We start from the raw sequence: 23,524 nt of genomic DNA, 5'->3' as shown, positions 1-23,524 counted from the left end.
TTATATCCGCCAACAGGGATGTGACTGCTAAGGCGGAAATGCGCAGAATCTTTCTTGGATGACAGCAAGTAATTTTCCTTGTCCCTATTATAGTTATCTTCTTCAGCATTAAATTAAAGAAAACGCATGAAAGGGGTCGCCTTGTTTGATTTCGAATGGCTCGGTGAGATTCTTCAAAATGTTTACAGATCAGGTGGTGTTACTCAACGTCATTTGACAAAGCCCTAATAGCATTGCAAGGAACTTAAATTCAGATAAAGCAGCATACAAGCGACTCCTTTACGCACTGTCAAAGACTGCTTTGAAGTCGACAAAAAGATTGTGCATGTGGATTTCTTAATATTGTAAGGATCCACAGGATCTGACGTATCATGAAGATCTGGTTGGTAGCAGATTTACCTCACTGATATAATCCAATGAAATCGTTCACTACGTTAGATAAAACCTTATATCTTATCCTATCTTATAACTTTAAACGAGCAATTCTTGTATATTCGTATTGTTACTAATATAAGCAACACTAAGGGGTACTGCCATCTCTAAGCCGATCCTAAACAGTGACTTGCATGCACATCCATAAATCAATCATTATGTATTTACACAAACGAATCAATAAATTGTGTCTTCACATATGTACGTATACGCAGGGAGAAGCAACGCACAAACACATGCATTTATCTTATCTGAAGTGCACACAAGAGAGGGCAATAATTTGTGCAAGTATTACTCATGCTGATAACTAACTAGTAAGATCTGGAATGGAAAAGCCTAGAAGTATGCAACGAGGAAATCAGACAGTATAAAAAGGAGACAGTAGAGGCGCGAGAGTTTTAGTTTCATTGAAACTATCAGTTTTCGATTAAGCACGCTATCTGTCGGGCAATAGCAGTGTTACTTATTGTGAAGTACTTTAATAAAGGCCATTTTGCATTATTAAATATTGCAGTTATTTATTCAACAGTTGAGTGATTCGAACCTTAGTAGAAGATTTGAAATAAGCGGAATTGCAGTAAATTCGTTACAATTGGTGTCAGAAGAGGAATTGTTGAATAAATTCCAGAGGACAACAAGGACATGGCAAAGTTAAGTGAATTGAGGATCCCGCAACTGAAGGAGTTGGAGAACCGTGGATTGAATACAACCGGCATTAAACTCGAACTTCAGGCACGACTACGAGAGGCAATGGAATTAGAAGGAATTGACGTGGAAGAGTATGTCTTTCATCTTGATGGCGATGAGACAACAAAATTTGAGGAGAAAATGAAACACCGCAGACAATGGCGAACACAGACTTGAACATGATATTGGCTACAATATCGGCACAAATGTCCGAAATGTCATCACAAATATCCACCAACATGTCATCACAACTGGAAGAACAAAAGACAAGTATAGCATCCCAACTGGAGTCGCAAGAGACACGTATAACATCTAAGATGGAAGCACAAGAGGAGCGCTTATCATTGCAGGTGGCGCAAATGTCTACGCAGTTGGAAGCACAGGAAGCAAGGGTAACATCACAGGATACAAAAATTGTGCAGCTCGAGGACAAAACTAATGCTGAGATAGAAGTTTTGAGAGGTCGTATACAGGAGTTGCAATTAAATCGCCCAGCTGTTTCAGCAAGCAATCCAAAGGTAAAAACTCCATCTTTTGACGGCTCTGTTCCTTTCCAGGTGTTTAAGATTCAGTTTGAGAAGACCGCAACAGTGAACAACTGGAATGCTGAAGATAAAGTTGCTGCACTGTTCATGGCATTGAAAGGGCCTGCAACTGAGATTTTACAAACCATTCCAGAGGGCGAACGGAACTGTTATGAAGCATTGATGGGTGCTCTAGAGAGACGATACGGAACTGAGCATAGGAGACAGATATACCAAATGGAGTTACTGAACCGCTTTCAGAGGTCTGGTGAAATATTGCAAGAGTTTGCGTCAGATGTTGAAAGGCTGGCACATTTAGCGAATGCCGACACACCCGTGGAATACACTAAAAGGGTAAAGATTCAGAGCTTTATAAAAGGCATACGGGACGTCGAAACAAAGCGAGCTACACACGCAAACCCAAAGCCAAAATTCGCAGAAACGGTGTCACAAGCTCTGATTCAGGAAACAGCGTCGCTTCTGTGTAAGCCAGTTCTCAAAGCACGCCGTGTGGAAGTAGAAAGGCCAGAGTGGATAGACGCAATATTGGAGGTGCTGAAAGGATCGCAAAAGCGGAGTGGAAGAGTTATCAAATGCTTCAAATGCGGGAAGCCCGGTCACATTGCACGTCATTGCGATCTTGGTCCTAATAGTTCCAACAATGTGGGTGGCCGTAAACGCAAAGCTGGAGGAGATGACCAAGAGCGTGTCAGATGTAAAGAACGAAAACTTGCCCCAGCTATTGAATGTCCTGTGATATCTGTGTCGCAAATTGGAAGAAAATAGAGCAGTCTTGCCGTCGAAGGAAAGCTGGATGGCAAGGAGCGTGTACTGACTGTAGATACGGGCGCATCTCATTCCTTAATCCGATCTGACTTGGTCAACAGGAGAGTAAAACCGTTACCTGGAGCAAGGTTGCGTACGATCACTGGCGAGTATAATCAAGTCCAGGGTATGTGAGGTATTAATTGGAAAGGTCATGTTTCTACACAAATTCGTTGTGGCGGAGATCGTTGATGAAGGCATATTGGGAGTGGACTTCTTGGTTCACCATGACATCAAGGTCGATATGCAGAGAAGGGTGATGCGTTATGAGAACCAGGATATAGCACTTAACTTCAGTTTGGAAAAAGGGTTCAGCAGTAAGTGAGTGCTGGTGGAGAAAATTCGACAGAGACCACGAAAGTCAAGGAAAGTAGATCGAACAAAGGTTGATGGAACAAATGGGCCAAACATATCAAAACCGAAGGTACCTGTTAGAGAAACACGGGCATTGAAAAGCCCTAACGGACGTACTAAAACGAAGGAAAGAATTTCGCATAAAGAATGCAAGGGTGGTTTCAAGCCAGATCACACTACTGTTGTGAAGCGTCGGAACGATACTGATTATCCAAAGCAAATCCGTCAAGCGCAAGCTCTACGAAGTAGTTCATTGGCCAAACAACAGAGTGTGAGGGAACGAACCAGGGTAATGAGTAGTACGATGAAACACAGATACGATGAGAACAATAATTCGGAAGGTTTCATGGAGGGAGATTTGGTATTGTTATACAACCCTCACCGGCGGAAAAGTGTTCCATCCAAATTTCGGTGCAGTTGGGAAGGCCCGTACAGAGTTGTGAAGAGGATCAGTGATGTCATCTACCGCATACAAACAATTGGGAAACCACGAAGTAGAAGGGTGGTTATTTGGAGATGCTAGCAGCGTTAGATCGAGAGATTTGTCTGATCGGGACGATCAGACTTATGCGGCAGTTACTCACTAACGTACGTACCAAAAACGTGTCAGCTGACACGACCTATCTTATGAGTGTGCAATGTAAACAAGAACTCACCGACGTGCAACACCCGTACGTACGTAGCCCGGAACAAAAACAAAAACGGAAAACAATTTTGATTTTTTCCGTAAGAACGTGTCAGCTGATCGCTCTCTCACTAGACAGAGTTGCCTAGTAAACTTTTGTGCGCTAATTTTTGACCGTTTGCAGTTATTATACAAAAATGCCTAAAGATTGTTTAAAATTTTGTTGAAATATCCCAAAATTATTGTAACGAATGTTAGCAGCACTGAGCAATGCTATCGTCTCTAAGCCGATGCTAACCAGTGACGTGAATGCACATCAATAATTCAATCATTATGTATCTACATAAACGAATAAATAATTGCGTCTACACATATGTACGTATACGAGCAGCGGAGCGGCAATGCACAAACACATGCATATATCTTATTTGAGTTGTCACAAGAGAGAGCAATAATTTGTGCACGTAGTTGTGGCTGGCGATTTTGTAGCCGAACTAACTAGTAACATCTGGAAATCGAAGAGCCTAGAAGTATGCAGCGTAAACTATAAAAGCGGGGCAGGCGAGTAAGAAGTACTTCAGTTTGAGTTGAGTTATCAATCAGTTTGGTTATTAAGCCAGCGAGTAGCAAAGTATAAGTGTTATTGTGAAGTACTTTAATAAAGGCCATTTTTCCATTATTCAATATTGGAGTTGGCGGCCACCGTGGTGTGATGGTAGCGTGCTCCGCCTATCACGCCGTATGCCCTGGGTTCAACTCCCGGGCAAAGCAACATCAAAATTTTAGAAATAAGATTTTTCAATTAGAAGAAAATTTTTCTAAGCGGGGTCGCCCCTCGGCAGTGTCTGGCAAGCGCTCCGATTGTATTTCTGCCATGAAAAGCTCTCAGTGAAAACTCATCTGCCTTGCAGATGCCGTTCGGAGTCGGCATAAAACATGTAGGTCCCGTCCGGCCAATTTGTAGGGAAAAATCAAGAGGAGCACGACGCAAATTGGAAGAGAAGCTCGGCCTTAGATCTCTTCGGAGGTTATCGCGCCTTACATTTATTTATTTTAATATTGGAGTTATTTATTCAACAGTTTAGCGATACGAACCTAGCAAAAGGGCAAATAAGAGGATTTGCAGCAAAATCGTAACAATTGGTGTCAGAAGTGGGATTGTTGAATAAATTCCGAAGATTGGGAATACAACTTGGACATGGCAAAGTTCAGTGAATTGAAGATCCAGCAACTGAAAAAGGAGTTGGAGAACCGTGGATTAAATACAACCGGCAATAAGATCGAACTTCAAGCACGGCTACGAGAGGTAATGGAGTCGCAAGGAATTGATGTGGACGAGTTTGTCTTTTATCCTGATGGGGACGAAACAACAACAAAAATTGAAGAGAAAAACGAAACATCGCAGACGGTTACCAGTACAGACTTGAACATGATTTTAGCTGCAATATCTGCTCAAACATCGACAGTGTCATCTCAACTGGCAGAACAGCAAACATATATGGAATCGCAGGAGAACCGAATAACATCGAAGATTGAAGCACAGGAAACAAAAATTTCTTCACAACTTGAAGAACAGAAGACGTATATGGTATCCCAACTGGAGTCGCAGGAAACCCGTATAACATCCAAGATGGAAACGCAATTGGAAGAACAGAAGACATATATGGCATCCCAACTGGAATCGCAGGAGACACGCATAACATCAAAGATGGAAGAACAAGAAGAGCGCTTATCATCACAGGTGGCACAAATGTCTTCACAGTTAGAAGCACAGGAAGCAAGGGTAACATCAAAGCTGGAAGCGCAGGATGCAAAAATCGCTCAATTTCAGGCAGAAGTCGATGATTTGAAGGGTCGTATGGAGCAGTTACAATTAAATCGTCCAGCAGTTTCAGCGAGTAATCCAAAGGTAAAAACACCATCCTTTGACGGTCTTGTTCTTTTCCAGGTCTTTAAGCTACAGTTTGAGAAGACCGCAGCAGTGAACAACTGGAATGTGGAAGATAAAGTTGCCGCGCTCTTCGTAGCATTGAAAGGACCAGCTGCCGAAACCTTACAGACTATTCCAGAGTACGAACGGAACAGTTATGACGCATTGATGGCTGCTGTAGAATGACGTTATGGAAGCGAGCATAGAAAACAGATATTCCAAATTGAGTTGCAAAACCGCTACCAAAAAGCAAATGAGACATTGCAGGAGTTTGCTTCAGATGTTGAAAGGTTAGCTCATCTCGCAAATGCGGACGCACCCGTGGAATACACCGAGAGGGTAAAAATCCAAAGTTTTATAAATGGCATACGAGACGCGGAAACGAAGCGAGCTACATACGCGAACCCAAAACTGACATTTGCTGAAACGGCATCACATACATTGACTCAGGAAACTGCCTCCCTATTAAGTAAACCAGCATATAAGGCTCATCGTGTAGAAGTAGAAAGGCCAGAATGGGTAGATACAATTTTGGAAGCTCTGAAGGGATCACAACAGAAAAATGCCGGAGTTATGAAATGTTTCAAGTGCGGCAACCCAGGTCATATTGCACGACATTGCAGCACCGGTCCTAATAGTTCCAACAATGTGGGTGACCGTAAACGCAAAGCTGGCGGAAATGAGCAAGAACGTGTCGGATGTAAAGAACGAAAACTTGCCCCGGCTATTGAATGTCCTGTGATATCTGTGTCGCGGATTGGAAGGAAATCAAGCAGTCTTACCATCAGAGGGAATGTGGATGGTAAAGAGCGTGTACTGAATGTAGATACGGGGGCATCTCATTCCTTGATTCGATCTGATTTGGTCTACAGGAGAGTAAAGTCATTACCTGGAGCAAGGTTGCGTACGGTCACAGGCGAGTATAATCAAGTCCAAGGCGAAGTGGTATGTGAGGTATTAATTGGAAAAGTCATGGTTCTACACAAATTCGTTGTGGCGGAGATCGTTGATGAAGTCATATTGGGAGTGGACTTCTTGGTTGACCATGACGTCAGGATCGATATGCGGAGAAAAATTATGCGTTATAAGAACCAGGACATACCACTTAACTTTAGTTTGGAAAAAGGTTTCAGCAGTAATCGAGTACTGGTGGAGAAAAGTCGACAAAGGGCCACGAAAGTCAAAGGTAAAGGTTGATGAAACGAATGGGCCAAACAAAGCGAAATCAAAAGTACCTGCGAGAAAAACACCGGCATTGACAAACCCTAATGGACGCACTAAAACGACTGCAAGAATTTTGCAGGAAGCATTCAAGGGTGGTTTCAAGCCATCGCGCACTTCTGTTGGGAAACGGCGGAACGATACTGTCAAGCCAATCCGTCAAGCGCAAGCTCTGCGAAGTAGTTCATTGGTCAAACAACAGAGTGCGAGGAAACGACTAAGGATAATGAGTAGTAAGATCAAACGCAGGTACAATGAGAACAAAAATTCGGAAGGGTTCTTGGAGGGAGATTTGGTACTGTTAAAGAACCCTCACCGGCGGAAAGGTGTTCCAGCCAAAATTCGGTGCATTTGGGAAGGTTCGTACAAGGTTGTGAAGAAGATCAGTAATTCCATCTACCGCCTACAAACCATTGGGAAACCACGAAATAGAAAGGTGGTTCATTTGGAGATGCTAGCGGCGTTTAGATCGAGAAATTTGTCTGATCGGGACGATCAGACTTAGGTGGAGGGCAGTGTAACGAATGTTAGCAGCACTGAGCAATGCTATCGTCTCTAAGCCGATGCTAACCAGTGACGTGAATGCACATCAATAATTCAATCATTATGTATCTACATAAACGAATAAATAATTGCGTCTACACATATGTACGTATACGAGCAGCGGAGCGGCAATGCACAAACACATACATATATCTTATTTGAGTTGTCACAAGAGAGAGCAATAATTTGTGCACGTAGTTGTGGCTGGCGATTTTGTAGCCGAACTAACTAGTAACTTCTGGAAATCGAAGAGCCTAGAAGTATGCAGCGTAAACTATAAAAGCGGGGCAGGCGAGTAAGAAGTAATTCAGTTTGAGTTGAGTTATCAATCAGTTTGGTTATTAAGCCAGCGAGTAGCAAAGTATAAGTGTTATTGTGAAGTACTTTAATAAAGGCCATTTTTCCATTATTCAATATTGGAGTTATTTATTCAACAGTTAGCGATGCGAACCTAGCAAAAGGGCAAATAAGAGGATTTGCAGCAAATTCGTTACATTATTATATAAAATTGGAGGTTACAAATAAATGAACTAGAAATTCTTATTCAATATTTGCTTCTGCCATTTGCACCATGAAAAATTGTAATTCCAAAAGTTGATGTTTGTATAAGCATGCATGCAAACTAGTGAATGGCAACAGTGCTTTGCTCTAAACAATACACACACAAATATGTTATGTACATGTACACAGCCGCACACGTTGATTCCTACGGGCTTGAGGGTTCGGTCAAACGTGTTTCGTACGACAAACGTCCGTACGTACGGCACACGTCGGTGGGTAACTGCTGCATTAGGTGAAGGGCAGTGTTACGAATATTAGCAACACTAAGGGATACTCCCATCTCTAAGCTGATGCTAAACAGTGACTTGCATGCACATCCATAAATCAGTCATTATGTATCTACACAAACGAATCAATAAATTATTTCTACACATATGTACGTACACGCAGGGAGAAGCAACGCGCAAACACATGCATTTATCTTATCTGAAGTACTCACAAGAGAGGGCAATAATTTGTGCAAGTATTACTCATGCGCATATGAGGAGCAATAAACATAGTTGTGGCTGGTGATTTTGTAGCTGATAACTAACTAGTAAGTTCTGGAATGGAAAAGCCTAGAAGTATGCAACGAGGAAATCAGACAGTATAAAAAGACGACAGTAGAGGCGCGAGAGTTTTAGTTTCATTGAAGCTATCAATGAGTTTTCGATTAAGCACGCTATCTGTCGGGCAATAGTAGAGTTATTTATTGTGAAGTACTTTAATAAAGGCCAGTTTGCATTATTAAATATTGCAGTTATTTATTCAACAGTTTAGTGATTCGAACCTTCGTAGAAGATTTGAAATAAGCGGAATGGCAGTAAATTCGTTACAGTATATTTGTGTGTTTGTATAGCCTAACTATCTCGGCAACGGCTCAACCGATTTAAATTAAATTTGGCACAGAGATAATGTATCGCCTTCTACCTAGGTGTTGCCATTTAGAATATTTCACAAGGTTGCCACCCATTCGAAATTAAAAAAAATTGCATGAGGTATGCCGATATGGGTGTCAAACGAAAGGTATTTCACTCCGCATTACAATAGGGACATTTTTGAGAAGGGTTGCCATTTAGGGTTGCCACTTATTCGAAATTAAAAAAATTGCATGAGATATGCCGATATGTTTATCAAACGAAAGATATTTCTCTCCGCATTACAATAGGGACCTTTTTGAGTGGGGTGCCATTTAGGGTTGCCACCTATTCGAAATAAAAAAATGCATGAGATATGCCGATATGGGGATCAAACGAAATGTATTTCACTCCGCATTACAATAGCGGCATTTTTGAGTAGGGTTGCCATTTAGGGTTGCCACCTATTCGACATAAAAAAAATTGCATGAGATATGCCGATATGGGTATCAAACGAAAGTTATTTCACTCCGCATTACAATAGGGACATTTTTGAGTGGGGTGCCATTTAGGGTTGCCACCTATTCGAAATAAAAAAATGCATGAGATATGCCGATATGGGGATCAAACGAAATGTATTTCACTCCGCATTACAATAGCGACATTTTTGAGTAGGGTTGCCATTTAGGGTTGCCACCTATTCGACATAAAAAAAATTGCATGAGATGTGCTGATATGGGTATCAAGCGAAAGGTATTTCACTCCGCATTACAATAGGGATGGTTTTGAGTAGGGTTGCCATTTATGGTTACCACCTATTCGAAATTAAAAAAAATTGCATGAGATATGCTGATATGGGTATCAAACGAAAGGTATTTCACTCCGCATTACAATAGGGACATTTTTGAGTAGGGTTGCCATTTATGGTTACCACCTATTCGAAATTAAAAAAAATTGCATGAGATATGCTGATATGGGTATCAAACGAAAGGTATTTCACTCCGCATTACAATAAGGACATTTTTGAGTAGGGTTGCCATTTAGGGTTGGGGTAGTTAGAGGAAATAGTACTCTACTTACTCATATTCTGTCAAAGCTTTAAAGGAGAACATTAAAGTTAAAAATCTTCGTAAAAAAATCTTACACATGATACCACTTAATTTTCATAATTTCACCACGCTAATAAAATTGAAATGCAATATCAAGGTACCGTGGCAAATTCTAGCAAAATATATTTAAATGCATATTTTTAGCAAATATGAAATGAATAATTGCAATTTCTCACAGATTACTATTAGAAAGAATTCTCACCATGGTAATTTGCTACCGTTGAACACTAGAGGCATATATTCAATTTGAAAACGACATCTAACCATTTAACTACTTGCCAACAGATGGCGCTTAGGGAAGTAAGTTGACATTTAATTAAACTAACTGATAGTTGTCATTCGTGAAATTTACAAGTTATTGGAAAGTAATAAAATTGTGAGACTTTCATAGTGTATAACTAAAGAATGTTTGAAATTAATAATTCGGCGCATGAAGATACTCGACCTAAATAACTTAGTTCTCGATTTCACTAATTTACATAACAATCTCTTATACTATAGACTGGAAATACCCATTTCAAATTTTTCATTCCAGTTCATTTTGCGGTTACTGTTTGATATGTTTTTGAAATCTATTTTTAAGGAAATCAATTATTGGTAAGTAAAAATATATAATATTGTAACGAATTTAGTGCAATTCCGCTTATTTGCAACTTTCTACTAACGTTCGTATCGCTAAACTGTTGAATAAATAACTCCAATATTCAATATTGCAAAATGGCCTTTATTAAAGTACTTCACAATAACACTTCTCGACAGAAAGCGCGCTTAAATCAAACTGATTCTATGACTGCTCAGACTGCGCTCTTTTATACTCTTCGATTTCCTCGTTCCATACTTCTAGGCGTTTCTAGAATTTACTTAGTTACCAGCTATAAAATTATAACTACAGATGCACATGTACAGCTTCTCATATACGCGTGTATATGTGAGTGATACTTGCACAAATAATTGCCTAATTTTGGGAGTATCTCAGATATATGCATGTGTTTGTGCGTTGCTCTCCTCTGCTTGTATGGACATATGTGAAGACATAATGGTTAATTTGGTTATGTGCATACAAGACACTGCTCAGTATCAGCTTAGAGATGATAGTAGCCCTTAGTGTTGCTAATATTCGTCACAATATGTATATGTACATATAAAAAAGTAGAGTTTGATTAATGATAACATGAACAAAGTATGTTATGCGGCATACTCGAAGATTGCCGAGCAAAGCTCGTTCGCCCAAGTTCTGCGATATTAAGCAGGTTGATTCCGCGGTAATTGGCGCGGTTTGTGGTATCACTTATGTTCTCTTCTACCCGCCTACCTCCGTATTTAATCGTTGATATAAATTGATTGATTTCCTCCAAGTAGCTGACATTCCTCCTACATCAACGTGATGTAGTCAGGTTGCAAACTCATCGATCTCGTTTGAAGAACGCCCTCAGTGCGAAGATATAAACAAGTCAATAAAATAAACATCTTGCCATTGTATTTCAACGTTGAGTCTCAACAAATTGATCTTTCAAATACATATGTAATACATATTATGTATGAATGTGTGTGTATATATGAATGTGTGCTTACCTGAAATAAAATGTTTTCCTTTTCGTAAGATTTTTTGGTGGCGCTAAGCCAACAAATTAGTAGATATTGTACTTCATACGAATTTCTTGTTTGGTTTGATTGCAGGTACAGAATCGACGAGTCATGAAATTTCGTGGAACTCCAGATATTCCTTGATGTATGCATGTATATGTACTCTGCTGGAGTTTTGCGGACTAACGATATACATTTGCTGATTAGAAAGCTGCGCTACTTAGATGTTCGGGAGACGTTTCCGGTGAGGTAAGCCTAGGAATGTAGTCTACATGGAATTGCGTATAAAAAAGAGATAGAAAGAGAGGGAGAGAGCCAGAGAAAAAGATAGTGCTGTAAGTTTAAGGGGGAAATGCGAAATGAGGGGTTGGTGCCCTGATTAAGCTTTCGTGATTTTGGTCAGAGCAAATTCCAAACCACGAAATTGTCTGCTTCCACCCAATGTTACCACACTCTACATTTGCCCAGCGCAAAGTACCCCATGTCTTGACATTTAATTTACCTCTAACTCAAAACTTTAGTAAACGGCTAAAAGAAGCAGAAAACATCTGTTCCTGCGACATCAAGTGCCTCCAAAGCGAATAACCTCAACGGTAATTTTATTTCCCTGTATGCTACAATGCTTTGTCGACCGTCTATACTCATGGGCATCTCTTTAAAATACCAGCCTACACTCGACGTCTTCTTCACTATATGATGGCTACCCTGCCCTTCAGCGGCGTGTACTCCAGTTTGCCACGATTTCACATAGTGACTCACTGAAGCACACCGCATTCGCTCTTGACTCACCCATCATGAAGAGAACCTCGTCCACATGCACGTATAGTTTACACATTGGTTGGAGCTGCCTCCCCAGCATGTCCATCTCATGTTCTTTATACTTGAGATACACATGAATCCCTGTTCCAAATACGAGCCAACTTCGTTGCAAAGCACTGGAAGGAAGCTGTTCCACGGAAATACCAAGAGCAGGCCTGATCAGGAGGACGACAACCATAACCCTCTTTCATTCATAAGGAAGTATCACTCCAATTGCTTTGAATGTATGCAAATGGTCTCGAAGTATTTCGGGATGAAATTATACATTTGCTCTCTGCTCAACCCATCAGAACACGACGATCGTATAGCTCATACCAGACCAAATGCATAACCTCTTCGTCTAGTGGAGGTGCTGGCAAATCTTGTACAGGAGGTACTTTAGTCTCAGTTCAAGGAATGAACTCCTCAAGCAGGATATTCATACATTTTATCTTCGTCCATAAGATTTGCCCAAATTGTCATCTTCTTATACTTGTTCATTTCTCTCTTATACTCGTACCAGTTCATTTATTTCCCATATTAACCGCTAAGCTGTTACACATCTTCCGACGGGATTCAAGGGGTTGTGTAGCGCAATATATAGCTTCTCCAACCAAATTGTCAACCTCACCTTCCAGCGGCGAACCCCGTTCCACTAATAGACGAGGCTGTGGGGACCCCAGGGTGGGGAGGGAGGGACGGCCTGAAGGTTTAATGTGGCCATATAAATCGTTCCCGAGATGGTCTGGTTAGCACCTTAATGGTGCTGTGTTACCGGAGCGTACCGGATCTGTATCTGGCAAAGGACCATCACATCGATAACACTTCCCAATGCCTTCGGGGAGTAACCTTATCGCTACAACAACAACAGCAACAACAACAACATCTTCTGACGTGCATAGCTCCTCTTCTGAGCAAGCTTGCTTCTTCACGATTATACGCTCTCATATCATGTCTTTTTTACTGAACTGAACTGTCTAAGTGTTTAACCGGATACGCGAACTTGCGTAATTATGTTACACATAGCAGAGTTTATACAGTAGTTTGAGCTACCTTCCCAGCATGTCCATCCCCATGTTCCTTATAACTGAGACACACATGAATCCCTATTACAATCACGAACCACCTTTATCTCCACACATTCGTTCAGCCGCATTATAAAAGTTCACCTGCCCGAACCACATTTTGAGTAAATATGACAGCGTCTTCGATGCGTCAACTTTTCCGGAACCCATACTGCCAATCCGACTTATTGTCTCTTGAAATCGCTTAACCAACACCCTTTACAGAATCTTGCCATGGACTGGAAGGAATCTGTGCCACAAAATACCAAGGGCATACCTGATCAGGAGGACGACAACGATAACCTGCACAGAATGCGCCAGGTTGAAACCCGAACTGCCTGTACTATGGAAAATTATACGATGTACGTCACACACCCTTCGAATGCGATCACTTCTCCGAACTATGAAGGAGGGTGGAAGAGATACTGTGCGACCCATCCTCGTGCCATCAATAACACGACCAACCGAAGCTACAAATGGGAAACGGTCAGCACATATGTGAGGTATATACTTTTCAGCAAACGAGAATATGGACGCCTAACTCATTACCATGAGAGTAGCCATGGAGCTCACGTTGTTGTTGTTCCCAAAGGCCTTGGGGAGTGTTATCGATGTTGATGGTCCTTTGCCGGATGCAGATCCGGTACGTTCCGGTACCAAGCCCGAACATCTCGGGAACGATTTGTTATGACCACATGCGACCTTCTTGGCCATACCGCCCTCCCACCCCCTAGATCCATGAGGAGTTCGGGGTCGCCAGAGCCTCGGCTGTTAATGAAACAGGATTCCCCACGGATAGGTGAGGTTGACAATTGGGTTTGGAAAAGCTATATATTGCGCTGGCAACCTGTAAGGGTTGCGCTACACAACCCCTTGAATCTGGTATTTCATTCGTCTCTTACGACGGGCATACCTACCACGGGTATATTCTGATCACCTAACCCGCTGGGAGATGGAGCTCACATAGAGAGCACCTGCACCCTAAGTTGTGCTAAACGCGGTCCCAGATAGGGGGAGTCGAGCGTATCGTGAGATATTAGGTTTTAGTGGGTAGCCCTGCAAGGAAGAAGTGTTTCGGAAGATCGCAGGCTTAAATATTCCGTTCAGCGAATAACCTTGTAAACTAAGCGCACCGGGGTATATAAAACATGCTTTTAATCGGCATCAATTCCATATCCTTCATCACTGCATCATTTCAAATACTTCAGGCATGTGTAAATATTTATAATACTCATATCAACCAACACATCCAACGAAGCGCCAGCAATGCTCTCCAGTAGATACAATCTGCTCTTTCGTATACTCCCTTTCTTTAAATATGTACATACATACGATACGATCTTACAGATACAATAATGCTACGACAAGCCAAACAAGTTATTTCATGTAGGTACGCTTAATGTATATGTATATATGTATATATATGTTTATATATCAGACACTATATGTATTTATATGCGTCGGGGCAGCAGATACTGGTACAACAATTAAGTTATGTATATTCTTTAGTAAAGCCAGTTGAATGGAGCGCCGGCGACGGTGACGCGGCATGATGCGGCGCTTGACTTGCTGAGCGGAACAGGTTCGTTGTTGGCGTTGTACTACCTCGCCTCATGGTGCCCATTGCCCATTGTCGAAACGAATCGAAACGGATCGTGTCGAATTGACTTTTACATACCAGCCACTGGAGCTGGTAGCCACAAGGCGTTACTCTCAGTTATTTCTGGAACTTCGCGCAATGCATTTCAATAATGCGAGGACGGATTGTTTTGTGGTGGCATCGTCCTCAGTTGATTTAGCTAACAAACTAAAAAAACGGTTGTTATAATCTAATAACTATTTGATAAAATAAAAACATAATTACAAAAAATTTAACAAAAGAAACATAAACAATAAATACACAACCCGTATTGTGGAACAAGTGCGTCAAGATTAAAAAGTGCTCCATGTGTTTAACCCCATACTTACTCGTACATATTACTAAATAAACCAATCAATCAATATGTGCGTCTCTATGTAAGCTTGAATTGTGGTTTATTGTTATTTAAAAGGTGCAAATTTCTTATACAAGATTTTTAGTGTTTTTTTGTTTTGTTTATGAATCAGTGCGTTGACGAAAAAAGTGCTTTAAGAGATCCATTCAAGTCACAAAATCTGTCACATCTTCTTCGAGCATCGGTCATATAACTCGTTTTTTAATTCAAGCCAAGGGTGTAGGCGAAGTTCGGTCCAGGATGGGGACATAGTAAGCGTCCCGACGAAGAAAAAATAGGTATCCGCTAGTCTTAGTTCGGATAGAGCAAATTAAACCAAAAAAAAATTTTCATTTGTCTAAGAGACATGGAGCTCTTACGATATATGACAAACTGTTTTCAGAAATGAGGAGAAGTGAACCTCTGCACACTTCCCGAAAATTACGTATAGACTACTCTATAAGACCCAAACACTAAATAGCATAAGTCCAGTTCCAATATACTCAGCGATGAATTGGCTAAAAAAACCGGCTCCAGAGCGCGTGGAACAACAACTTTTCCAAAAGAACCGAGGATGAAAACACTTCCATAGTATTGTTTCCTTGCTCCAAATTTGATCGAAATCCATCCTGTCATTCCACCATGATTTGGTAACACGTTTTCGCATTTAGGCCGTCTTGTGGAACGGAACGTTATCTTTATAACGCAGAGTTAATTAAAAAATTTGTCAAAAATGCAATGTTGATACTAGCCTTAGCGAGTACCGGGAGGGAGCACATTCCAAAAATTAAATGTTAGTGACTTCATAATAAGTACCGGGGATACGAAGCATAGCTCGGCATAAATCAAATTTGCCTTAGAACTTACCGTTCTGGTGAACGAACAATTTATTTCTATGAATTATAAATTAATTCCTTGAGTATTTTTTCTGTTACCTGGTGGTAGTTGGGCATATGCTAATAATGGTGGTCTCTTTTCTGAAAAAAATGTTACACTCATCTTGCAATCTTAAATTCTTACTTTTGAGCTGGGTTACCTGGAGCTATGTAAAATTACTCTGTGGTGTACACCCAGCGGGTTAGGGGGTTAAAATATACCCTCGGTAGGTATGCCTGTCGTAAGTGGCGACTAAAATACCAGATTCAAGGGGTTGTGTAGCGCAACCTTTTCGGGTTGCCAGCGCAATATATAGCTTCTCCAAACCCAATTGTCAACCTCACCTTCGAGCGGCGAATCCCGTTTCACTAACAGACAAAGATCTGGCGACTCCAAGCTCCTCATGGAACTTGGGGGAGGGATGGCCTGAAGGTTTAATTTGGCCATATAAATCGTCCCCGAGATGATCGGGCTAGCACCGTAATGGAGCTGTGTTACCGGAGCGTATCGGATCTGTATCCGGCAAAGGAACATCACATCGATAACAGTCACCAAAGCCTTCGGGGAGTAACCTTATCGCTACAACAACAACAACAAGAACTCTATTTGTAGGTAATAGGCAGGTTATTTATTGGAAAATATTTTGTGAAAGGAACACAAACTCACGAGGGAGCTGAGAAAAACCGACAGTGCGACATAATTGTCCGTAAAGAAAACACCATAAGTTTATGAACTTGAGAAGGGATGAAATATATATAGTTTGCCATTCACATGACCAGTACACTCGGCTCTCCCTACTGCACACTGAGAACAATATTAGATCTGATGATATAGTCAGGCCACAATTCTCTTTCATCACGTACCGCCACTGGGCGCACCACTGGTTTCTAAAGAGCTTAGAAAATCAACGGATACATGACTATGACGAGGTTAAATTTCAATATCCCGGTCATCAGCATATAAGCTACCAAGTAGGTCACTATACGAAAGACTGAAGCCTTAAGTCGAAAAACTGATTAGATCCTTTACTTTCGAAGTCACACCTAGAAAATCTCCTAACGTAGAGGATTAGCGATGCGAGAATCGAAATGCATTATCAACTGCAGCAGCTATTGATAGCTCGAAAAGGAGTTGCCAGTGTGCTGTCATGTATGAATTTGGGAGCCTTAAAAAGTTTATGCAGCTTTGCCAAATTAGGTTGAGCAACATCATCTCAGTCCCGAAGCGGTTGAAATCAAACGATACTTCCGACAAGGCGTGTAATTGGTTTAATAAAACTTGATTTCGCTTAGTGATCCCAATTAGATGACAGGCGTGACTTATTTATGCGCCAATCAACGATGCTTCCAGACTACCAATAAATTTGTGCTTCCAACGGATGATAGGAATGATGAGACCAAGGGTTGCTTCTAACAGAATTTAGATCAAACATATGAGTTCTGCCCGCGTTACGTCACCAAAGTTGTGCCTCCCGCTTACGCCCATGGCAAAAAGCATATCGTTGCTTCATCCTCTTGCCCCAAGTTTTGTCTTCGAATACTCGCCTCGTCAGGTGGTTTTTATTGTTGCTTTTGTTTTATGCGTTGGTGGTCTTGGCTCTGTATCCTTTTGTACAGTGACGGGCATATATATATACATACACCTACATACATATAAATAAATATGCCTACATATATAAAGTCCACGCAATAAATACTTTGCTGCCTTCTTACGCGCGCCTTTCCTTTCAGCGCTTAATTTGTTTCTTATCCATGTTTGGTTTATTATATTTTGATCGTTCGTACATTTTTCGCGAAATTTTACCAGCATCTCAAAAATGTTTATAACATGTACCTACATTATAAATACATTTACTACGAAGTAAATTTGATTGTTTATGCATATGGATATAAATATTTATACACACACACATAAAAACTTACAAGTACGAGAGCAGTTTGATAAGTCCAAGCACTTTTGAATATTTGCATAAAAGAAGATGCGTCCCTAGAAGAGCAGTAAATTCCACTTCCAATTTAAATGTTGTATGCCTTCTAAATATTATACGCTTCTTTCTTCGCTGAGGCTCAGACAGTTAGGGTGTTGGAAAGATACTCAGAAGGGGCATGTCAGTATTCTTAATCTACTCCCGATGGGAGTACTAAATTCCGATATAGATTATAATCCCCACAAACTTCAGTTTGAGGGCAACATCACCACTGTCATTAGGAATGATTGGAAGAGAGGCGCGGTTCCAGTGGGTAACGGCATACTAATCTACACTGATGGCTCAAAGATGGCCTCAGGGGTGGGGGCTGGAATCTTCTCGCATTCCTTAGAAATTTCTACGTCGCTCAAACTACCGTCATACTGCAGTGTATTTCAAGCAGAAGTCCCCTCAATTTGGCAGGCCTGTAAATTACTCGAACATAACTGGCAAAGTGTCTATCCTTTCTGACAGTCAAGCAGCAATTAAGGAGTTAGCTGCACCATATACTAGCTCAAAGCTGGTAGGGTCATGCAAACAACTCTTATCGGCGCTGACCGACACTCTGGAAATATCCATTATCTGGGTTCCGGGACATAGGGCGATCGAGACTCAGCAGGGGGGGGGGGGGTTAGGGAGTAACCAGTGTTCAAGTAGGTATACACCTGGGGGTGGCTAAGGGAGATATTCCAGATTTTTATGTAAACAAAGCCCAACTAAAATGGAAGAGCACCGCGGGTTGTGCGATTTCAAAAGCCATCTCGCCGGACTACAACGAAAGGAAAACAAGGTATCTGCTGGGCAGATCCAGGGCCGACACCTATAGACTTATAGCCGTCTGCACTGGTCACTGAGCTTTAGGCACGCATGCGGAAAAGATGGGTATTCCGCACAACGACCACTGCAGACGTTGTAAGGACATAGATGAAAAAGAGAATGTCGAGCACTTTCTGTGTAAATGTCTGGATCTAGCTAGAATCCATTTAAGATCATTCGTGAGCCATTTTCCGGAAGATCTAGGAAGATTAGTGGAAATGGGGATGGCAAACATTCTTGATTTTATAAACAACTCAGGCTGCTTGTAAAACATATCCATGTAGCACTCAGTAGGTTCAGACAAGTTTTATGGCATCAAAACGGCTTTTTCATTAGCTATTTGGGCGACCAGGGTCGCAGCCATTATACCTACCTACCTTCTAAGTTTGGCAAATTTATTTATCCGCTAGTTCTAATTCAGTCCCCTCTCAGTGCTTTCAACTGGTACTTTTGGCATTGTGACGTCCTACGAAACAACAATTGCCCCTTATGCAGATTTTTTGAATGCGTTCCTAAATGCTTCAGTGGAAGGTGGTTCCGAAATAGTTGTTGCTCTTGATTGATCAATTAAAATACATATTGCTTAGACTCAAGCAATAGCTGTGTTTTTTTTTTACATCTATATACATATGCACTTAAACTTTATATCGACTGCCAAGTGCATAACTTTATCTACACTTCTGAAATTGCAGCGCAGAAAATTAGAACTCCTAAATTTCAATACGCATTATACTCAGATGCTACAGAAATGTGTGTATATGTTTTACCTCTACATTACTTCTATGTTTTACCTCTATAAATGGTGTGTGTCCATTATTCACCGCAACCGATGCAGCTATAGGTTATACACTATGGTGGCCAACAGAGGTGCGTGTCTCCGCTATTCGGTACAATCCGTTTTGTAGCTAGTTATTTAACTACTGCCGCTAGATGGGTTTCTCAAACTATCTAAGTGATGATAAGCGTTTTTTTTACCAGCAAATGTAGATGTATATACATGTAAAAAACGGCAAATGTTGGTTTAAGGATAGCTGTCAAATGTTACGCACTGCGTCCGATTAGCATCAGTCTGGAGCTAGTCATTGAACCAGTAGGGCGAAAGTATCGCTTTGCGTGACCATCCTCCAATTACTTATGTAACATGCCATGCCATATTTTTGTAACGGATTGCAGGGCGAACGTGTTCCTTCTTTTTTATAAAATTTTTGACAAGGGATATTTTTTTGTTGGAACTTAAAAACAATACGTGTAATATACCGCCATTGAGCAAATATTCGACTCGATAGTAGGGCCAAAAGAAAGTGTTTATCGAATTGTGTATCTCGCTGGTGGGGTGACATAAGATCAAAGGCCATAAGATCAATAGAAATATGACCACTTTAAATGGTCATAAGGTCAATTGACTTAACGTCCTTCTTAAATTTGACGTAGTGTCAATTTGGGAAATTTATGTTTGACCTTTTCACCACTTCGGGAAAAGGGTTATCAAGATTTTCAAATGAATTGGGACGAGCACAAAAAAACATCCGCAGGATAAATTTCAAGTTAAGTTGGACTAGTTTTTACCCGGTTTCCTATAGCACTCCTTCGTGACATACTCGAATTCTAAAAATCCCATTTTCTTAGATTTGACAACGTTTACACTCAAATGATTAGAACAACTTTAATCGGTAGGCACTATGATGCAATAAAACCAGGCATGTGAAGTCGGTAGTACAACAACAAAAATTAGACGGCATTCATAATCCGATCATGACTTTTTAAGTAGTAGGAAGGGAAAACTTTTGGTACTAACTATTTTACCACTTTATTAATGCAATATATGGAAAAAAACCAAGTTGGATATATCCCTACATTGGCAAATGGGAATCGAAAGAAAAGAGAAAATAAAAAAGAGGAAAGTGCGGAGGGAAAGTAGAGGAAGTAAGAGGGAAGTCGGAAAAGTAAAGAGAACAAGAGGAGGATTGAGATGGCGAGTAAAAGTAATAATAAGGATAAGGATAATGGTTTGAGAAAATGGAGGAAGGTGAAGTAAGAATAACATTAGGATAAGATTAAGAGTATAATTGAGAATTAGACTTAGATAAGAGCAAGAGAAGGAAGGGTAAGAGGAAAAGGTGGAAGATTTATGGAAAAATGAAAGGGGTAGGGAAATTAAATGGGCTGATCAAAGTAAACAGGAAGAACGCAGAACTATTGAACTGTACGGTCAATAGAAAAAGTGTCCATAGTGTGAAAGCATAGATGAGGAGAAATAAGAGAGGGATATGAGGTTGAGACGGAGGGGAGGCAGGAGGATAGTTAGAGAAAGCCAGAACAATGTCTGTCGATTTGATCATAAGATTGGTAGTTCAACTTACAAATTTTTGAAATTTTTGCGGATTTTTGAAGTTTCATAATGTCTGTTGTTTTGATAAAATCGTTGCTATACCGTTACTGTTTAAAGCGAAATTGTGGTTTTTCGTGACGGGAATTTTTTTCAGGATGAAAAGGCAATGGTCATCTGAGACAATAATAATATGCTGTAGCACGATTTAGGTGCATATATATCGATTGAGAATACAGTAAAACATGCAATTTTATTGAAAAATATTGCATAATGACTCATACATTGGTAAATGACTCATGTCTTTATGGCATCTTGACTTCAAGACAGAAAAAAATACACGAAAAACCATGTTGTTCTACCATAGCCCTTTTATCATGCCTCTTCAGTGGATATTTCTCAAGACATGCTGAGAAAAAATATACCACCAATATCTGCAGTGTGCAATAATTCCTTCCTCCAGTGTTATGCTTGAATTATACAATAAATAAAAAATGTAGAGTTGTAGTCAATTTATTACCACTCAATTTCATAAGAACTGCGTTTAAGTATGCCAAACTCTAAAACGTAACTTCTACACATTTTAGTATTGTAACGCATTTAGGGAAATTCTGCTTATTTGAAACCTTCTGCTAACGTTCGCTAAACTGTTGAATAATTCACTCCAATATTCTGTATTGCAAAATGGTCTTTATTAGACTGCTTTGTGACTAGTACAATTATACTTCACTTCGCCACTGATAGCGTGTTTAAATCAAACTTATTACTGATTACTCAGCTTGCGCTGCTTTTATACACCTCCGTTGCTTCATTCGCATCTCTCTACTAACGTCTAGACGTTTCGCCTTCTGTTGTACCTCCTGCTTGGTAATTGAGCTACATATATGCGTGTGCATGTGTGAGAACCAACTTCGGCTGATGACTACATGTGTTCGTGAGTATCTCTTCGTTGCCTGTATGTATGTGTATAAAATATGATTGATTTGATGTACACAAGAGTGGCAGCTTGCTTTATTGTTGTTGTGCCTTTATTTACTTAGTATCAGCTTAGTGACGCTAATATTCGACACAGTATATAAAATTATCCTTTACGGCCCGATTCTTAGCGTTACCGGTAAAATAGTACCCAGAACATTATGTAACCGTAAATCGTTACCAGTTGTTTTATTCGCGATTCTGGCCAAAGTGGTAACGCTGTCATCACCGAAAAACTCACCAGTGTCTGTGGTGAAATTTAAAAGTTGGTTTTCTTCGCTTTACCCATGGCGGAACGATACAAGGTGGCAGCATGGGACAGCTGAATATAAAATTTTTTTATTTAATTTGATACATCAACTTCCGGCGAAGTACGATTTTGACATTTGTCCATCGAATTTACAAAAACGATGTACATGGAATTTTTATTTATGTTTGTAGGTATGTCACCATGCTGCCACCGTGTATGGTTCCGCCATGGCTTTACCGAAAATGTGTCACTCGTAGATACGATGTTAATGAATAAACGGGACGATGTGTATATACATATGTGCATACATGCATACGTTTTTACATAGCTTCATATATTGTAATATATACTGAGAAAGTACATGGAAACAAATATGTATAGCAAGAGGCAACACTTTTTTACTATTATGTTTACTTATTTCCGCTCACAATTCTTTATTTTTCAGTATTGCCTTTTTCTAAACAACAGCTTTTGTGTGGTTACATTGATGTTACCACCTATTTTAGTGGGTAAACAATTATCCGGCTACTTTCGTAGGCAGAATACCAAAAGGGTACAAAAGTTGCCACATGAAGAAAGTTGCCATGGTGAAGAAAGTTGTTACCACATTAGAATCAGGCTGTTAGTAGCAGTTTGCAAAAAGGTCCCAATGCGGCACTTATTTATCGAACGGCCCTGATGTCTACATACTCAAATGTTTATAATTCTAGACTGCTTTATGGCACTCGCTAACCGCGTGTAGTACAACTATTGTTTTCGTATGCATTACAAGTGCACAAACACACATATGTATGTATGTACATTGATATGTAGATATATCTAGTACGTAGAAATGGGCAGAAAATATTTATTAGTTAATTGACAAGTCTACATGAGTGGCAGTGAGTTGCAGCACTGATAAAAAAAATAAAATAAAAAAAAAACACTCGTTTTCAACCCGCTTAAGTTAGATTAGGCTGACTCGGACTCCTGATAAGGAACAGCTCAATCGAACTCTTTAAAGGTTATGACATTAAATTATCCAAATAAAGCTTAATATGACTTTGAATCTTCTGAGGATTCGGCGAAACCAAGACCGTGTTTATTTCCTTCTATGATCATGTGGGGAATTCACATTCTTTCAACTTTCTCACTACGATCTCCCCATAAAAGAAACTAGCTTTCGAAGAGTTAACAGTTAACACTAACTTATTTAAAACTTGGATACTACAAACCAACAAGAGGTCTTCGTCTTCACAATTTTGAATTA

The 23,524-nt window shown here is 40.3% G+C and overlaps 1 protein-coding gene across 6 annotated transcripts in view; it reads left to right on the top strand.

The window, feature by feature from the left end:
* Positions 1-14,750: 14,750 nt before the first annotated feature.
* The window catches only part of LOC137250775 (protein 60A-like), a 49,481-nt gene continuing 40,707 nt past the window's right edge, over positions 14,751-23,524 (top strand). Inside the window, exon 1 of one of the 6 annotated variants that reach the window (XM_067784208.1) lies at positions 14,751-14,911. The gene's annotated coding sequence lies outside the window, so the exon portion shown is untranslated. Of the gene's footprint in view, positions 15,145-15,229; positions 15,366-23,524 lie in introns of those variants that run through there. The other 5 variants (XM_067784207.1, XM_067784204.1, XM_067784201.1 and 2 more) reach the window with 5 other exon arrangements.

This window comes from Eurosta solidaginis, chromosome 4, assembly GCF_040869045.1.
Source record: "Eurosta solidaginis isolate ZX-2024a chromosome 4, ASM4086904v1, whole genome shotgun sequence".
NCBI lineage: Eukaryota > Metazoa > Arthropoda > Insecta > Diptera > Tephritidae > Eurosta > Eurosta solidaginis.
This window is presented reverse-complemented; position numbering and strand designations above follow the sequence as displayed.